This window comes from Emys orbicularis, chromosome 9, assembly GCF_028017835.1.
Source record: "Emys orbicularis isolate rEmyOrb1 chromosome 9, rEmyOrb1.hap1, whole genome shotgun sequence".
NCBI lineage: Eukaryota > Metazoa > Chordata > Testudines > Emydidae > Emys > Emys orbicularis.
In genome coordinates, this window is record NC_088691.1 from 42,956,341 (window position 1) to 42,972,560 (window position 16,220).

Genomic DNA, 16,220 nt, shown 5'->3' on the forward strand with positions numbered 1-16,220 from the left:
CCGCGATTTACGGAATTGGCGTCCCATCTCGCTCCTCAGCACGGACTATAAAATCGTAGCGAAGGCCATCTCGCTGCGGCTAGGGTCCGTGCTGGCGGACGTGATCCACCCAGACCAGACCTACACCGTCCCGGACCGCACCATCTTCGACAACTTGTATCTGGTCCGGGACCTCTTGGAACTCGGGTGTAGGAATGGTCTGTCGTTCGCCCTCCTGTCCTTGGATCAGGAGAAGGCGTTCGACAGGGTGGACCACGGGTATCTCCTGGGCACTCTGCGAGCGTTTGGCTTCGGGACCCAGTTTGTGGGTTTTCTCCAGGTGCTGTACGCCTCCACAGAGTGTTTGGTCAGGCTCAACTGGACCCTGACCGAACCGGTCAGCTTCGGGTGAGGAGTACGTCAAGGGTGCCCCCTCTCGGGCCAGCTGTATGCTCTGGCGATCGAGCCCTTCCTCTGTCTCCTCCGTAGGAGGTTGGCAGGGTTGGTGCTGCGGGAGCCGGAGCTGCGGCTGGTCCTGTCGGCGTACGCCGACGACGTGCTCCTCGTGGTCCAGGACCCGGGCGACTTGGTGCGGGTGGAGGCTTGCCAGACCATCTATTCGGCGGCCTCCTCCGCCCGGGTCAACTGGGTCAAGAGCTATGGCCTGGTGGTAGGCGACGGGTGGCAGGCGAGCTCCCTCCCACCCGCGCTTCAGGCCATCCGGTGGAGCACGGGTCCGCTGCTCTATCTCGGCGTTTACCTTTCTGCCACGCATCCGTCTCCGCCGGAGAACTGGCTAGGTTTAGAGGGCAGGGTGTCGGAGCGGCTCCGGAAATGGACAGGACTGCTCCGGTGTCTCTCCCTTCGAGGGAGAGCACTGGTGCTCAATCAACTAGTCCTGTCCATGCTCTGGTACCGGCTCAACACCCTGGTCCCGGCCCCGGGCTTCCTGACCACCCTCCGGACGTTGATTCTGGAGTTCTTTTGGTCAGGACTGCACTGGGTCTCTGCGGGGGTTCTCCATCTACCCCTGGAGGAGGGAGGGCAGGGCCTGAAGTGTCTGCACGCTCAGGTCCACGTCTTCCACCTCCAGGCCCTGCAGAGGCTCCTTTATGGTGCAGGTAGTCCGGCATGGAGCGTATTGGTGCACGCCTTCCTGCGCCGCTTCCGAGGGCTCCGATATGACCGGCAGCTCCTTTGTCTCCATCCGAGAGGTCTTCCGCGAGGCCTCTCCGAGCTGCCGGTCTTCTACCAGGACCTCCTCCGGACCTGGAAACTGTTTTCAGTGACCAGGTCCGTGGCGGCCACCGTGGGGGCAGATCTCCTCGCGGAGCCCCTGCTACACAACCCCCAGCTTCGTGTGCAGGTGGCGGAGTCCCCCATGGTGCGCCAGAGGTTGGTCCTGGCAGAAGTCACCAAAGTCGGAGACCTCCTGGACTACGACCGGGGAGACTGGCTGGATCCCCTGACGCTCGCTCAGCGCATGGGGCTCTCCAGACCTCGTACTCCCCAGCGCGTACTTCAGGAGGTGAGGGCCGCTTTGCCGCCCGCTGCTCGGGACTATCTCGACCGGGTCCTGCGAGAGGGCACGCCCCGCCCACCCTCCACTCCGAGCCCTCCAGACTTTTTCATCGGGCCCCTGCCCCGTGGACCCAACCAGCCCCCTCCCCGTCCATTTGCCATGAGCCGGCTGCACCATCTGCAGCCGGTTCTGTTCCGGACCGCGCCAAGGAAACATCTATACACGCTCGTGCTCCATGTTCTTCATGTCCTCACCCTCGCGTCCCGCCCCGATACGAAGTGGCGGGACCTTCTGCCACCTCTGGAGGGTGAGGAGCCCCGGTGGGCCAGCCTTTATTCTGCTCTGATCCCGAAGCCCACCGGGGACATCAGTTGGCGGCTCCTTCACGGAGCCGTGAGCACGGGCGTGTACTTGGCGCGGTTTACCCCTATCCCAGACACCTGCCCCTTTTGCGGCGTGAGGGAGACCCTGGCGCATGTTTACCTGGAGTGCGCCAGGCTGCAGCCCCTATTCCGGCTCCTCACGGATATTTTGTTGAGATTTTGGTTGCATTTTTCTCCTCACCTTTTTATTTATGCACTCCCTATCCGTCGCCCCACAAAGTCGCGGGACCTCCTGGTCAACCTCCTTCTGGCCCTAGCAAAACTGGCCATCTATAAAACCAGAGTGAGGAGGTTGGCCGATGGAGTTTCCTGTGACTGTGGGGCGTATTTCAGGTCCTCCGTTCTTTCACGTATCCGGGCAGAGTTCCTCTGGGCGGCATCCACTGGCTCCCTTGACGCCTTCGAGGAGCAGTGGGCGCTGTCCGGGGTTCTCTGCTCGGTGTCCCCATCTGGTTCGCTTCGTTTGACCCTTTGACCTCACTCCTGTCCCTGTTCTTTTATTAGTTGTCCCCCATAATTTTTTGGTCTCCAGGTCCTGTGGACCCCCCCTTAGGCTGGGGAGGATCCTTTAGCAGTGGGCGGGCCCGCCCACTTTGCCCGCCCACTTCCTGGATCCCAATAGGTCTGGTCACTCAGGGAACAGAAAACTACTCATCCAGTGACCAGTATATTTGCCCTCTACCAGACTCCTGTACCCCACTGGTCTGGGTCTGTCACACTGCACACATACAAAATAGGAAATGACTGCCTAGGAAGGAGTACTGCGGAAGAGGATCTGGGGGTCATAGTGAATCTCAAGCTAAATATGAGTCAACAGTGCAACACTGTTGAAAAAAAAAAAGCAAACATCATTCTGGGATGTATTAGCAGGAGTATTGTAAGCAAGACAGGAGAAGTAATTCTTCTGCTCTACTCCACGCTGAATAGGCCTCAGCTGGAGTGTTGTGTTCAGTTCTAGGCACCACATTTCAGGAAAGATGTGGACAAATTGGAGAAAGTCCAAAAAAGAGCAACAAAAATGATGAAAGGTCTAGACAACAGACCTATGAGGGAAGATTGAAAAAACAGAGTTTGTTTAGTCTGGAGAAGAAAAGACTGAGAGGGAACATGGTAGCAGTTTTCAAGTACATAAAAGGGTGTTACAAGGAGGAGGGAGGTAAATTGTACTCCTTAACCTCTGAGGATAGGACAAGAAGCAATGGACTTAAATTGCAGCAAGGGCGGTTTAGGTTGGACATTAGGAAAAACTTCCTAACTGTCAGGGTGGTTAAACACTAGAATAAATGTGGAATCTCCATCACTGTAGATCAGGGGTCGGCAACCTACGACACACGTGCCAAAGGTGGCACGTGAGCCGATTTTTGATGGCACGCTGCGGCGGGCTGAGCGGCTCAGCCCACTGCCGCTCTGGGGTTCCGGCTGCTGCCCCGTTGGCAGCCGGGGTCCCGGCCGCCAGCCCCACTCAGCGCCCGCTGCCAGCCTGGGGACCCCCAAGGAACCCCAGGCTGGCAGTGGGCTGAGCAGGCCGGCGACTGAGACCTCGGCTGGCAGGAGCTGGCAGCCGGAACCCCAGAGTGGTGGTGGGCTGAGCCACTCAGCCCACTGCCAGCCTAGGGTTCCATTCACTCAGCCGGCAGCAGGCTGAGCGGGCCGGTGGCGGGCTGAGTGGGCCGGTGGCGGGCTGAGCGGGGCCAGCCGGGGGCTGAGTGGCTCAGTCCGCTGCCAGTCTGGGGTGCCGGCAGCACTCAGCCTGCTGCAGGTCTGGGGTTCCGGCTGCCGGTCCCTTGCCAGTTGGGGTCCCAGCCGCTGGCCCCGCTCAGCCCACTGCCGGTCTGGGTGAATGGTACCCCAGTCTAGCAGCGGGCTGAGTGGTGAGAGCGGCCGGGACCTCAGACCGGCAGCAGACTGAACCGCTCAGCCCACCGCCAGCCCCGCTCAGCCCGCTGCCGGTCTGGGGTTGCGGCTGCCAGCCCCTTGCCAGCCAGGATCCCGGCCACCGGCCCCCCTCAGCCCACTACCAGCCTGGGGTTCTGCTCACCCAGGCCGGCAGGAGGCTGAGCGAGGCCGGCGGCTGGGACCCCAACTGGCAAGGGGCCGGCAGCTGGAACCCCAGACTGGCAGCGGACTGAGCCACTCAGCCCCCCGCCAGCCCCGCTCAGCCCGCCACCGGCCCGCTCAGCCCACTGCCGGCTGAGTGAATGGAACTCCAGACCAGCAGCGGGCTGAGCAGGGCCAGCAGCTGGACCCCAGACCGGCAGCAGGCTGAACGAGGCTGGTGGCTAGAACCCCAGACAAGGATCCCAGGCAAGGATCGCACTAAATTGATAAGAGCTGCATTTTAATTTTATTTTAAATGAAGCTTCTTAAATATTTTAAAAACCTTATTTACTTTAAATACAACAATAGTTTATTTATATAATATAGACATAGAGAGAGACCTTCTACAAACGTTAAAATGGATTACTGGCACGGGAAACCTTAAATTACAGTGAACTTGGCACACCACTTCTGAAAGATTGCCGACCCCTGCTGTAGATTTTTAATAGCAGGTTAGACAAACACCTGTCAGGGATGGTCTAGATAATACTTAGTCCTGCTAGGAGTGCAGAGGACTGGACTATATGACCTCTCGAGGTCCCTGCCAGTCCTATGGTTCTATGTCACTGATGATGGCCTTGCTGGGAAACCGCCCAAGAGATTGAATCTATAAACATTTGTTAAGCTAATATTCGATCTAAATTAAATTTGTTCATTAAAAAGTTATTCTAAATGATTTCCTGCTGTTCACAGAGCTTCCGCCGTGAATAATTTCAAGAGGTGCGGTGAATTAGGGCCTGGGAGCACACAGCAAAGGACAATTTTGACAGTATGTTATGGGGTTGTTTTTTGCTTTGCACGAGAAAGATACACGTAGGGCTCTGTTGCTATCCTCACCCAAGCATCTCTGTTCTGTGTTCTTCTATGTGGACTGATCTTATCAGTAAACTCGACACCACAGCTGGTCAAAAACCGCAGGGACTCAAAGTGCATGCAATGCACCCATTGTGTCCACCAACTCATGGCCAGACTTTGTGATGCACTTAACCCACTTGTAGGGTGACCAGACAGCAAGTGTGAAAAATCAGGACGGGGTGGGGGCTAATAGGAGCCTATATAAGAAAAAGACCCAAAAATCGGGACTGTCCCTATAAAATCGGGACATCTGGTCACCCTACCCACTTGTGCAATTCCCCAAGCAGCTAATTAAATTGCTACAAGACATGTTTACATTTTGTCCATTTCCAGTAGTTCTGTGTCATTGTATAGGCAGGTGTAATGGAAGGATACAGTAATGCCTTTCCCCCTACAGGATAACGCACATCTCTCTAGCAGACAAATGTTGAGAGTTGATAAGAGAAGCTTTCCCAGAATGCGGAGTCAGATTGATATTTGGCTCCATGTGTTTTACCCAATCCGGGAATTTGTTCCCTCTACCAGCTCCCCGAACTAGACTTGAATACATTTTTTGGTTGGTTGGTTGGTTTTAACAAAAATTTAAGATGGGGCCAAGGACACAACTTCCATTAACTGCCCCGCTTTGGGTCACCCATGGTCACAAATTACCCTTTAAATGTTTCCCACACACACATCCTGGAAAAATGAGGATTAATTAATCTTCTTTCCTGCACCTTCTAACCTTTGCCCTGGGTCTGCAATCCAAGGCATGAGAGCACCCAAGTTGCATGTCTTGACAAGATGTACAGCCCATCGGCACAGTTTGACCTTTTGGCTGCCTTCTGTGGGTGTTAATCAAGAACTCCTATTTTAGTCCTCACAGAGCATTGGTATTCACAGACTTCTAGGAGTGGGAGTGAGGCAGGGTCCATGAGACAGGTAGTTGATAGCACTGAACAATAATCACATGTAATTATAGACAGGGTGTTCACAGCAGGACAGAAAGATAAGCCCAGGCTGCTGGTTCTATCTTCCTCCAAACATCTCTGTTCTCTGACTCATGGATCATATTGACATAACATTGTCCCAGACAAACAACTCACTGAAATTCACATGTGAGCTGGAGGGGCCAGAGCCCTTTATGCTTTGTGATGAGGGTGCCCAGAGCAGCAGCAGGCTCAGGGGCTGCCCATGCAGAAGGCTATTCCAAGAGTAAAGCACTGGTACCAGCTATGTTTTAAAGTCACACATCTCACAAATGGCTTGTGCCAAGCACCTCAAACTTTGCAAAATGAATGAATGAATGAATGAAAGAGAACAAATCTCCTCTGGTAGGAGACCGTGCATGAAGAATTTCAAGGAGCAAAGACCTTTTATTGTGGAACTAAGTAGGTGGCTCAAAAATCAGCTGGAAAGATTTTCAGCCTTAACTGTGGCATCAGTACCACAGATTCTCATCTGTGATCAGCCTTGTAGTCCTGGCTTTATTCTTGGAGAACATAGGGTTAATCAGGGCCATTTCCACTGTGGTCTCCCATCCAAGGACTATAAGCTACTGCATGTCAGCCATAGACAAACTGATGGAGCACCCCCTTAACTACAATATTGAGCTGATGTAAACTGGAGTAGCTTTAATGGCGCTCTGAGGACCTTATTTTTCAGTGATGTATGTAACTAGACCATCCTATCTTTTAGTTATCAGAAGTATCCTAGGCATTCAGGGTTCTCAGAGACTGGAATACCACATGCTTGCAATTTGGCTTTTACAGTTCTAACTAATGCCCTGCCAAGTTCATGGTTAAAGCCTGTGTCCTGGCAAAGGCAAATACCCTGAAGGAATTGAGTAGAACGCTCTTCTTAGCTAGATGAGTAACTCAGGAGTATCTCCAGTGAAGTCAATGGAGTTACAACAGTGTAAAGCAGAGGAGAACCAGGGTCATTAGGCTGGAATCTGTGTTACTTTGCACCTCATCGAGTCATTTATACCAGTCCAAAATGAGTGCAAAGTAGGTGTGAAACATCGCCAAATCAGAATAGTGATAGCGTACACCCACTTTACACTAGTGTAAGTGATGACATGTGGCACAAGGCAACAGGCAGTCTGGCCCATAGCCTCTGATCCTGGAGTAGCAACTCTGCTTGCCCTGAGGGAGCTAACATAAGAACATAAGAACATAAGAAAGGCCGTACTGGGTCAGACCAAAGGTCCATCTAGCCCAGTATCTGTCTACCGACAGTGGCCAATGCCAGGTGCCCCAGAGGGAGTGAACCTAACAGGCAATGATCAAGTGATCTCTCTCCTGCCATCCATCTCCATCCTCTGACGAACAGAGGCTAGGGACACCATTCTTACCCATCCTGGCTAATAGCCATTTATGGACTTAGCCACCATGAATTTATCCAGTCCCCTTTTAAACATTGTTATAGTCCTAGCCTTCACAACCTCCTCAGGTAAGGAGTTCCACAAGTTGACTGTGCGCTGCGTGAAGAAGAACTTCCTTTTATTTGTTTTAAACCTGCTGCCTATTAATTTCTTTTGGTGACCCCTAGTTCTTGTATTATGGGAATAAGTAAATAACTTTTCCTTATCCACTTTCTCAACATCACTCATGATTTTATATACCTCTATCATGTCCCCCCTTAGTCTTCTCTTTTCCAAACTGAAGAGTCCTAGCCTCTTTAATCTTTCCTCATATGGGACCCTCTCTAAACCCTTAATCATTTTAGTTGCTCTTTTCTGAACCTTTTCTAGTGCTAGAATATCTTTTTTGAGGTGAGGAGACCACATCTGTACACAGTATTCGAGATGTGGGCGAACCATGGATTTATATAAGGGCAATAATATATTCTCAGTCTTATTCTCTATCCCCTTTTTAATGATTCCTAACATCCTGTTTGCTTTTTTGACCGCCTCTGCACACTGCGTGGACATCTTTAGAGAACTATCCACGATGACGCCAAGATCTTTTTCCTGACTCGTTGTAGCTAAATTAGCCCCCATCATGTTGTATGTATAGTTGGGGTTATTTTTTCCAATGTGCATTACTTTACATTTATCCACATTAAATTTCATTTGCCATTTTGTTGCCCAATCACTTAGTTTTGTGAGATCTTTTTGAAGTTCTTCACAATCTCCTTTGGTCTTAACTATCTTGAGTAGTTTAGTATCATCTGCAAACTTTGCCACCTCACTGTTTACCCCTTTCTCCAGATCATTTATGAATAAATTGAATAGGATAGGTCCTAGGACTGACCCTTGGGGAACACCACTAGTTACCCCTCTCCATTCTGAGAATTTACCATTAATTCCTACCCTTTGTTTCCTGTCCTTTAACCAGTTCTCAATCCATGAAAGGACCTTCCCTTTTATCCCATGACAGCTTAATTTACGTAAGAGCCTTTGGTGAGGGACCTTGTCAAAGGCTTTCTGGAAATCTAAGTACACTATGTCCACCGGATCCCCCTTGTCCACATGTTTGTTGACCCCTTCAAAGAACTCTAATAGATTAGTAAGACACGATTTCCCTTTACAGAAACCATGTTGACTATTGCTCAAGAGTTTATGTTTTTCTATGTGTCTGACAATTTTGTTCTTTACTATTGTTTCAACTAATTTGCCCGGTACCGACGTTAGACTTACCGGTCTGTAATTGCCGGGATCACCCCTAGAGCCCTTTTTAAATATTGGCGTTACATTAGCTAACTTCCAGTCATTGGGTACCGAAGCCGATTTAAAGGACAGGTTACAAACCTTAGTTAATAGTTCCGCAACTTCACATTTGAGTTCTTTCAGAACTCTTGGGTGAATGCCATCTGGTCCCGGTGACTTGTTAATGTTGAGTTTATCAATTAATTCCAAAAACCTCCTCTAGTGATACTTCAATCTGTGACAGTTCCTCAGATTTGTCACCTACAAAAGCCAGCTCAGGTTTGGGAATCTCCCTAACATCCTCAGCCGTGAAGACTGAAGCAAAGAATCCATTTAGTTTCTCCGCAATGACTTTATCATCTTTAAGCGCTCCTTTTGTATTTTCATCGTCAAGGGGCCCCACTGGTTGTTTAGCAGGCTTCCTGCTTCTGATGTACTTAAAAAACATTTTGTTATTACCTTTGGAGTTTTTGGCTAGCCGTTCTTCAAACTCCTCTTTGGCTTTTCTTATTACACTCTTGCACTTAAGTTGGCAGTGTTTGTGCTCCTTTCTATTTGCCGCACTAGGATTTGACTTCCACTTTTTAAAGGAAGTCTTTTTATCTCTCACTGCTTCTTTTACATGGTTGTTAAGCCACGGTGGCTCTTTTTTAGTTCTTTTACTGTTTTTCTTAATTTGGGGTATACATTGAAGTTGAGCCTCTATTATGGTGTCTTTAAAAAGGGCCCACGCAACTTGCAGGGATTTCACTTTAGTCACTGAACCTTTTAACTTTTGTCTAACTAACCCCCTCATTTTTGTATAGTTCCCCCTTTTGAAATTAAAGGCCACAGTGTTGGGCAGTTGAGGTGTTCTTCCCACCACAGGGATGTTGAATGCTATTGTATTATGGTCACTATTTCCAAGCGGTCCCGCTATAGTTACCTCTTGGACCAGCTCCTGCGCTCCACTCAGGATTAAATCTAGAGTCGCCTCTCCCCTTGTGGGTTCCCGTACTAGCTGCTCCATGAAGCAGTCATTTAAAGTATCGAGAAATTTTATCTCTGCATTTCGTCCTGAAGTGAAATGTTCCCAGTCAATATGGGGATAATTGAAATCCCCCACTATTATTGGGTTCTTAATTTTGATAGCCTCTCTAATTTCCCTTAGCATTTCATCATCACTATTACTGTCCTGGTCAGGTGGTCGATAATAGATCCCTAATGTTATATTTTTACTAGAGCATGAAATTTCTATCCATAGAGACTCTATGGAACCTGTGGATTCGCTTAAGATTTTTACTTCATTTGAATCTACACTTTCTTTAACATATAGTGCCACTCCTCCCCCTGCACGGCCTGTTCTGTCCTTCCGATATATTTTGTACCCCGGAATGATTGTGTCCCATTGATTGCTCTCAGTCCACCAGGTTTCTGTGATGCCTATTATAGCTATATCCTCCTTTATCACAAGGCACTCTAGTTCACCCATCTTATTATTTAGACTTCTGGCATTTGTGTACAAGCACTTTAAAAACGTGTCCCTGTTTATTAGCCTGCCTTTTTCTGATGTGCCAGATTCTTTTTTATGTGGCTGTTTATCATTTGATCCGGCCCTTACATTATACTTTTCAGTCCTCTGCTCCTGACTATAACCTGGAGATTCTCTATCATCAGACTCTCCCCTAAGAGAAGTCTGTGTCCGATCCACACGCTCCTCTGCAGCAGTCGGCTTTCCCCCATCTCCTAGTTTAAAAACTGCTCTACAACCTTTTTAATGTTTAGTGCCAGCAGTCTGGTTCCACTTTGGTTTAGGTGGAGCCCATCTCTCCTGTATAGGCTCCTCCCATCCCAGAAGTTTCCCCAGTTCCTAATGAACGTGAACCCCTCCTCTCTACACCATCGTCTCATCCACGCATTGAGACTCTGAAGCTCTGCCTGCCTACCTGGCCCTGCGCGTGGAACTGGGAGCATTTCTGAAAATGCCACCATAGAGGTCCTGGATTTCAGTCTCTTCCCTAGCAGCCTAAATTTGGCAGCAAACACTGGCAGCATACCTAACAAGTGACTTTAAGCCACTTTCTAAATGACAAATCTAACCAGCTAGTCTACCTTCACCCCAAAGTGATCCAACCTCATCTCTCATTCTCCATGCCAAATCCCTACAACCACCCCCCAAATGATTCAACTCTATCCCAGCTGCCAAAGCCTCCTGTAGTTCTCCCAAGCAAGTGCCCTGAGTTGAGGTCACCTCCTGGAACTGGATTCTGCTTCCAATCACAAGCTTGCCAAGCCTCAAAGCTACCCACTTCCAGTAAAGCATTAAGCAATGTCACAGCCACATGTCACGCACTGTTTCTTCTCTCCTCCTCCCCCCAGGGAGAGACGTGCATGCAGTGGAGTGTTTTGTTCTGTTGCTATGTGTAACAGAGGGGACTCACTACTGGTGCCACCTCGTGGCTGGGCGTGGCGTACCAGCTCTTCCCTCATCTAGCCCCCACTACTGACAGCTGCTCTGACTCATATGGTGGTCTCTCTTCTCATGATTCAGCCCTCTGGCCAGGTCACTTTAAAATCTCTCCCCTTCAGGGGTATCAATGTCCCCTGTGACACTAGTCATCAGTCTGGTCTCTTCTGCAGGGCCCCTTTTCTGTCCCACTCCTCTGTCAGAGCAGGGGCCCCAGAGCTTCTCCCTGGAGGCTTTAAACCAAACTCAAAAGCAAACCACAAACCACAAAAAGCAACTTCTGCCCCCTCCCTCAGGGGCTCCTCCCCAGCTCTCCGTGCCTCGGCAGAATGCTGCCTCTCAGGGGTTACCTCCCTGGAGTCTTGCTCTGCTCCAGTCCACCCCTAAGGCCATCTGTCTCTGGGGTGGCTTCTCTCAGGCCCACTCCAGGAGTCTCCTTCACCCCCCACTGCCCTCTTCCATCAGGGCCCACCCCAGGGTGTAAACTCCCTCCTGAAGCCTCTCTTCAGTGGAACGTTGCCCTGGGTTTCTTCCCTGGAGGTCCAGGTCCTGCCCTTCTTCTAGCAAGGCTCACCACTGGAGCATGCGCCACCTAGGTAGCATCTCTGTATCTCTCCAGGTTCCCTTCCCTGCTAGTCACAGAGGGACTGCAGGCTTCTGCCATGTCACCCTGCACCCCTTTCTACTCCAAGCTTCCTATTGTTATAGAAACCAGCCAGCTGCTTCCCCAGCTGGGCTTCATCTTTAATGAGGCCTGGCTCACCCTCCAGATGCAGCCAGGTAGCATAACTGGCCTTTCTAGCCCCCATTGACCCTTTTAGTGCCAGTGTGAGGTATACACCCCATCTTCACACTACATATTTATATTAGAGAAGGCCGGTCAGAGCCATGTACCTTGCATTTGGACCAGAAGGTTTTGAACTCTCTGATGTCCTTTAGTTCCTGGGGGAGTTCATTCCACAGCCTGGGGCCTGCCCCTGAGAAAGCTCTGTCTCTCACACAGATGAGCTTTACCCTTATTGTAGAGAGCTCCAAGGTGCCAGAGGAGCTAAATCAGGGGGTTCTCAAACTTTTGTACTGGTGACCCCTTTCACACAGCAAGCCTCTGAGTGCGAACCCCCTTATAAATTAAAAATACGTTTTTATGTATTTAACACCATTATAAATGCTGGAGGCAAAGCGGGGTTTGGGGTGGAGGCTGACAGCTCGCAACCCCCCATGTAATAACCTCACAACCCCCTGAGGGGTCATGACCCCCAGTTTGAGAACCCCTTCCCTAAATTGTCACCCATGTTCTTCATCCCAGAGCTTTACAGGGTCTTTGAGATACCCTGGGCCAACGCCACAAAGTCCTTTGAAGATGAGGTGTGACAGGGCAGTGTGCTACACCCACATCTCTTCCACCCACACAGACCACTCTGAGACCTTGTTTGTGAACACCCCACGTAGGTTATTTAGTATTTAATCCCTTCACCAGCAGATATCAGTGTCTCCATACCTTTACACTGTATCTCAGCTTTCTAATCCCTTCCCCAAAAGAGGCGGAAGGTAAGGTGTCTACGCAGAGAACCCCTTTGTCAGGCCCTCCTAGCCTTCTGTTTCTCTCCTTCTCAGCACTCCTTCTATACAGCTTCCCTGTTAATGGACTAATTGGCTCATTGACTCACTAGCCTGATAATCAAATACATCTCTGTCCTTCTCCAGGAGAACCTAATTAGTATTAATAGTGACCAGAGTTCTGGCTAACGTGCTAGCTTTCTCTCTCTGTCACATGGGGACTGAGACCTGGAACTATGGGAAGCCTTCCAACAAATGATAGAGAGCCCTTTCAACGCTGGTGCGCTCTGAGCTGCACTTCATCTGGGGAGGATTGACTGGGACACAGAACTGTTCTCTGCTACTAGCCTCTAGCTGTTTTTTTTTTTTCCAGGGAGAAGAATTTGGGGTGTCTCCTCCGCTGGCTTGATCATTCCCTGAGCTGGAAAAGTCAAAGGCTATATACTGCTCTCTACAAGGATTGACAGTCTTAGTATTTTGTCAGTGTGACTAGAGTCCTTTTGGCTCAGGGATGATTTGATCAGATATGGTTTTGGTATGCAGAACTTCAACTCAACCTATTCCCTCGCCTCTGTGTCCCTCCCCTCCTAGGACTGGTTCCCTGGAGAGGTGGATCTCATATCATGCTTTCCAGCTGAACTAGCCCATCTGGTACGGTGTGTGACAGACCCAGACCAGTGGGGTACAGGAGTCTGGTAGAGGGCAAATATACTGGTCACTGGATGAGTAGTTTTCTGTTCCCTGAGTGACCAGAGCAGGGGCTGCACTAGAGTAATCAGGAACCTGCTAGAACCAGTTAAGGCAGGCAGGCTAATTAGGACACCTGGAGCCAATTAAGAAGAAGCTGCTAGAATCAATTAAGGCAGGCTAATCAGGGCACCTGGGTTTTAAAAAGGAGCTCACTTCAGTTTGTGGTGTGAGTGTGAGGAGCTGGGATCAAGAGGCGCAAGGAGCTGAGAGTGTGTGTTGCTGGAGGACTGAGGAGCACAAGCGTTATCAGACACCAGGAGGAAGGTCCTGTGGTGAGAATAAGGAAGGTGTTTGGAGGAGGCCATGGGGAAGTAGCCCAGGGAGTTGTAGCTGTCATGCAGCTGTTACAGGAGGCACTATAGACAGCTGCATCCACAGGGCCCTGGGCTGGAACCCGGAGTAGAGGGTGGGCCCGGATTCCCCCCAAACCTCCCGATTGACCTGGCCCGTGGGTTCTTCCAGAGGGGAAGGTCTCTGGGCTGTTCCCCAACCCACATGGTGAATCTCTGAGGCAAGAAAATCCGCCAATAAGCACAGGACCCACCAAGATAGAGGAGGAACTTTGTCACAGGTGCTAGACCCAGTTGCAATGCCAACAGGCCTGTTTTAAGATGTCCTTGCCAGATCAGTTACGCAGGAGCAGACAGTGAAGTTGATCTTTCCTGAGAATGACAAATACTCTTTTTGTGTTGGGTTTTGCTTTTCATTGTCATGGCTGCCTCTGTACTCCTGGGACTGCAAAGGCCAAAGTGCTGCTGGGAAGGCCCTTCTGGAATGATTAGTTCCAACCCCAGCCAGGAAGAGGAAGTGTTGAAAATCTCACATGTGATTTCCAGCCAAACTTTTCAGACCCAAAGGATTCAGAGATGGAACCAAAATGAACCTATGGACCTTCTGAACTTATGGACCTATGTACCCATCACTGATGATGTCATGGTGTACTTTAATCACCTCCCTCTGATGGAGTTCTGAGCTTCCTAACCATCCCCTTCATCCCCTACCTGGCCTGTGGCCCTGTGGTACACCCAACACCCTTCCTGCTGAGCAGGGCTAGAAGGGAAGCCCTCTGGAGCTCATTAACACTGTACCCCACAGAGCCAGAAGAAGACACTGTTGCAAAATGAGGCACTCGTGAGTCTTTCCAGTTGGACTTAAGGGTTTAAAGGAGGCCAAGAACATAATTTAACATCATGGGGGCTGGCCACTTGGCCAGTGGGAACTGTCCTGGAGAGGAGGAAAGAATCCAGACTGGGGTTTTTGAGAGGGGCCAGAATTTTCAACCCATTTTGAACTCACTGGTATAAAGTACTATTCAAGGTGCATAACAACGATGAATCCAGAAGCTCTCCATTGGGACTCCCTATTAGATGTCCTTGGGGAAGAGGTCTGTGATACTTGGGTACCTTTCTGGGTTAACCCTCTTCAGAAACTCCTCACCTTGGACTTTATCTTCTTCAGTGATGCCTGCTTGTTATTTAACCTGGTTAAGGAATGGGGCCCACTTCATCTCAGGGGCATTATTATTAGCATAACATAGTACCTAGTAGCCCTAGTCATGGGACCCAGACCCCATTGTGCTAGGCACTGTACAAACACAGAACAAAGGCCCCAAAGAGCTTACATTCAAAGTGCAATCCTATTGAAACCATCCCACAGATGAATTTTGATGTTATCTATGACCTCTCTCCTATTTGAGACATGGGCAGCTTTTGTGAAGGGTACGAACAATTCCCTACATTCTTGAGGGGTATCTGGATAACAGATTAGGGCACTGTGAAGTGTTTAAATTCATTTCAGAGCCATGGCTCCTGGTTTGCAGATGGTCTGATAATCACCATGCATGGTAATGCTGTTCAGTGTTACAAGCTGTATATTTTATTAGAAATGTTTTATTGATTTTTATTTTTTTTTTTTGAAAAATCAGTAAAAAGTTACAATGAGAAACTCTGCAAAATAAATTAAATAAGTCAATGATGCAACATTCTGTCTTTGCATAGAAGGAAGCCATCTCCTCAACAAGTCAAGAAGGCCTTATTGTTCCCTCAGTATTGTAACAAAGTGGGAACTGTTGTAATATTTTTTATGAAGCCTATGTGTGCCTCAGTTTCCCCATATGCCACATTATTATCCAGTGGGGGTGGGGATTAAATTTGCTCTCAGGGCAGACTAAGCTACATAGGTGAGTGTCAACTCCCTGCCTGGAGGGAATGGAGAGTTGGAACTGGTTGAACCCGACCCAAATGTCTCTCAGTAGGGAAGCTGAGCAAAGCCCCCAGGTTAAGAACAAAAGCCTGAGAGGTGTGAGGTGGGGAATATGCGTTGGTTTCTGGAGGAATCTGTGGGCTCTCTCACCTGGGAGCTGACTACAGATGTCAGACTAAGAGAGAAAATGGAGCCTCACTACAGCTTGGTTGGGCTCTGGGCTAACCAGAATGGACTCTGTTTTAACCTTCATTTCTCTGTGCTAACCTAAGGACTTCTTATGGTGTGTTCTAGTTTACTGATAAACTCGACTGTTTTGACAACACTGCCTGAGTGTCACTGTAAATACTAGGTGAGGTGCACTAATCCCTGAGGAGTGTACAACTCTCTACCAGGAGTCTATCTCAGTTGCACTTGCTGGATAGAGCTCATGATGTGAAACAGGAGTGCTGGAGCCCCGGAGACTCAGTCTAAGGAGGCGGTGAAGCCACTTGGCCTACCGTGATGGAAAAGTGAGACCCCTTGGGGGTCTGGCACATCAAAAGGAGATTTTCCAAGAGATTTTTCCAAAGCTGTGGGCGTAGCACCGATCCTCTGGATTTGTGAAATGTATACTACTATAATTCCAGACCTCACTGAATTTAACGCCCGGTTCAAAGACCAATCAAACTCCCACTGAAGTCAGAGAGGTCCTTTCCATTGACATTAGTTGGAGTTTGATCAGGTCTTCACACTGATCTGAGATCAGAATCAGGCTCAACACTTGTTTGGCTGGAAAGAGGAAGGGCAGGGGAAGGC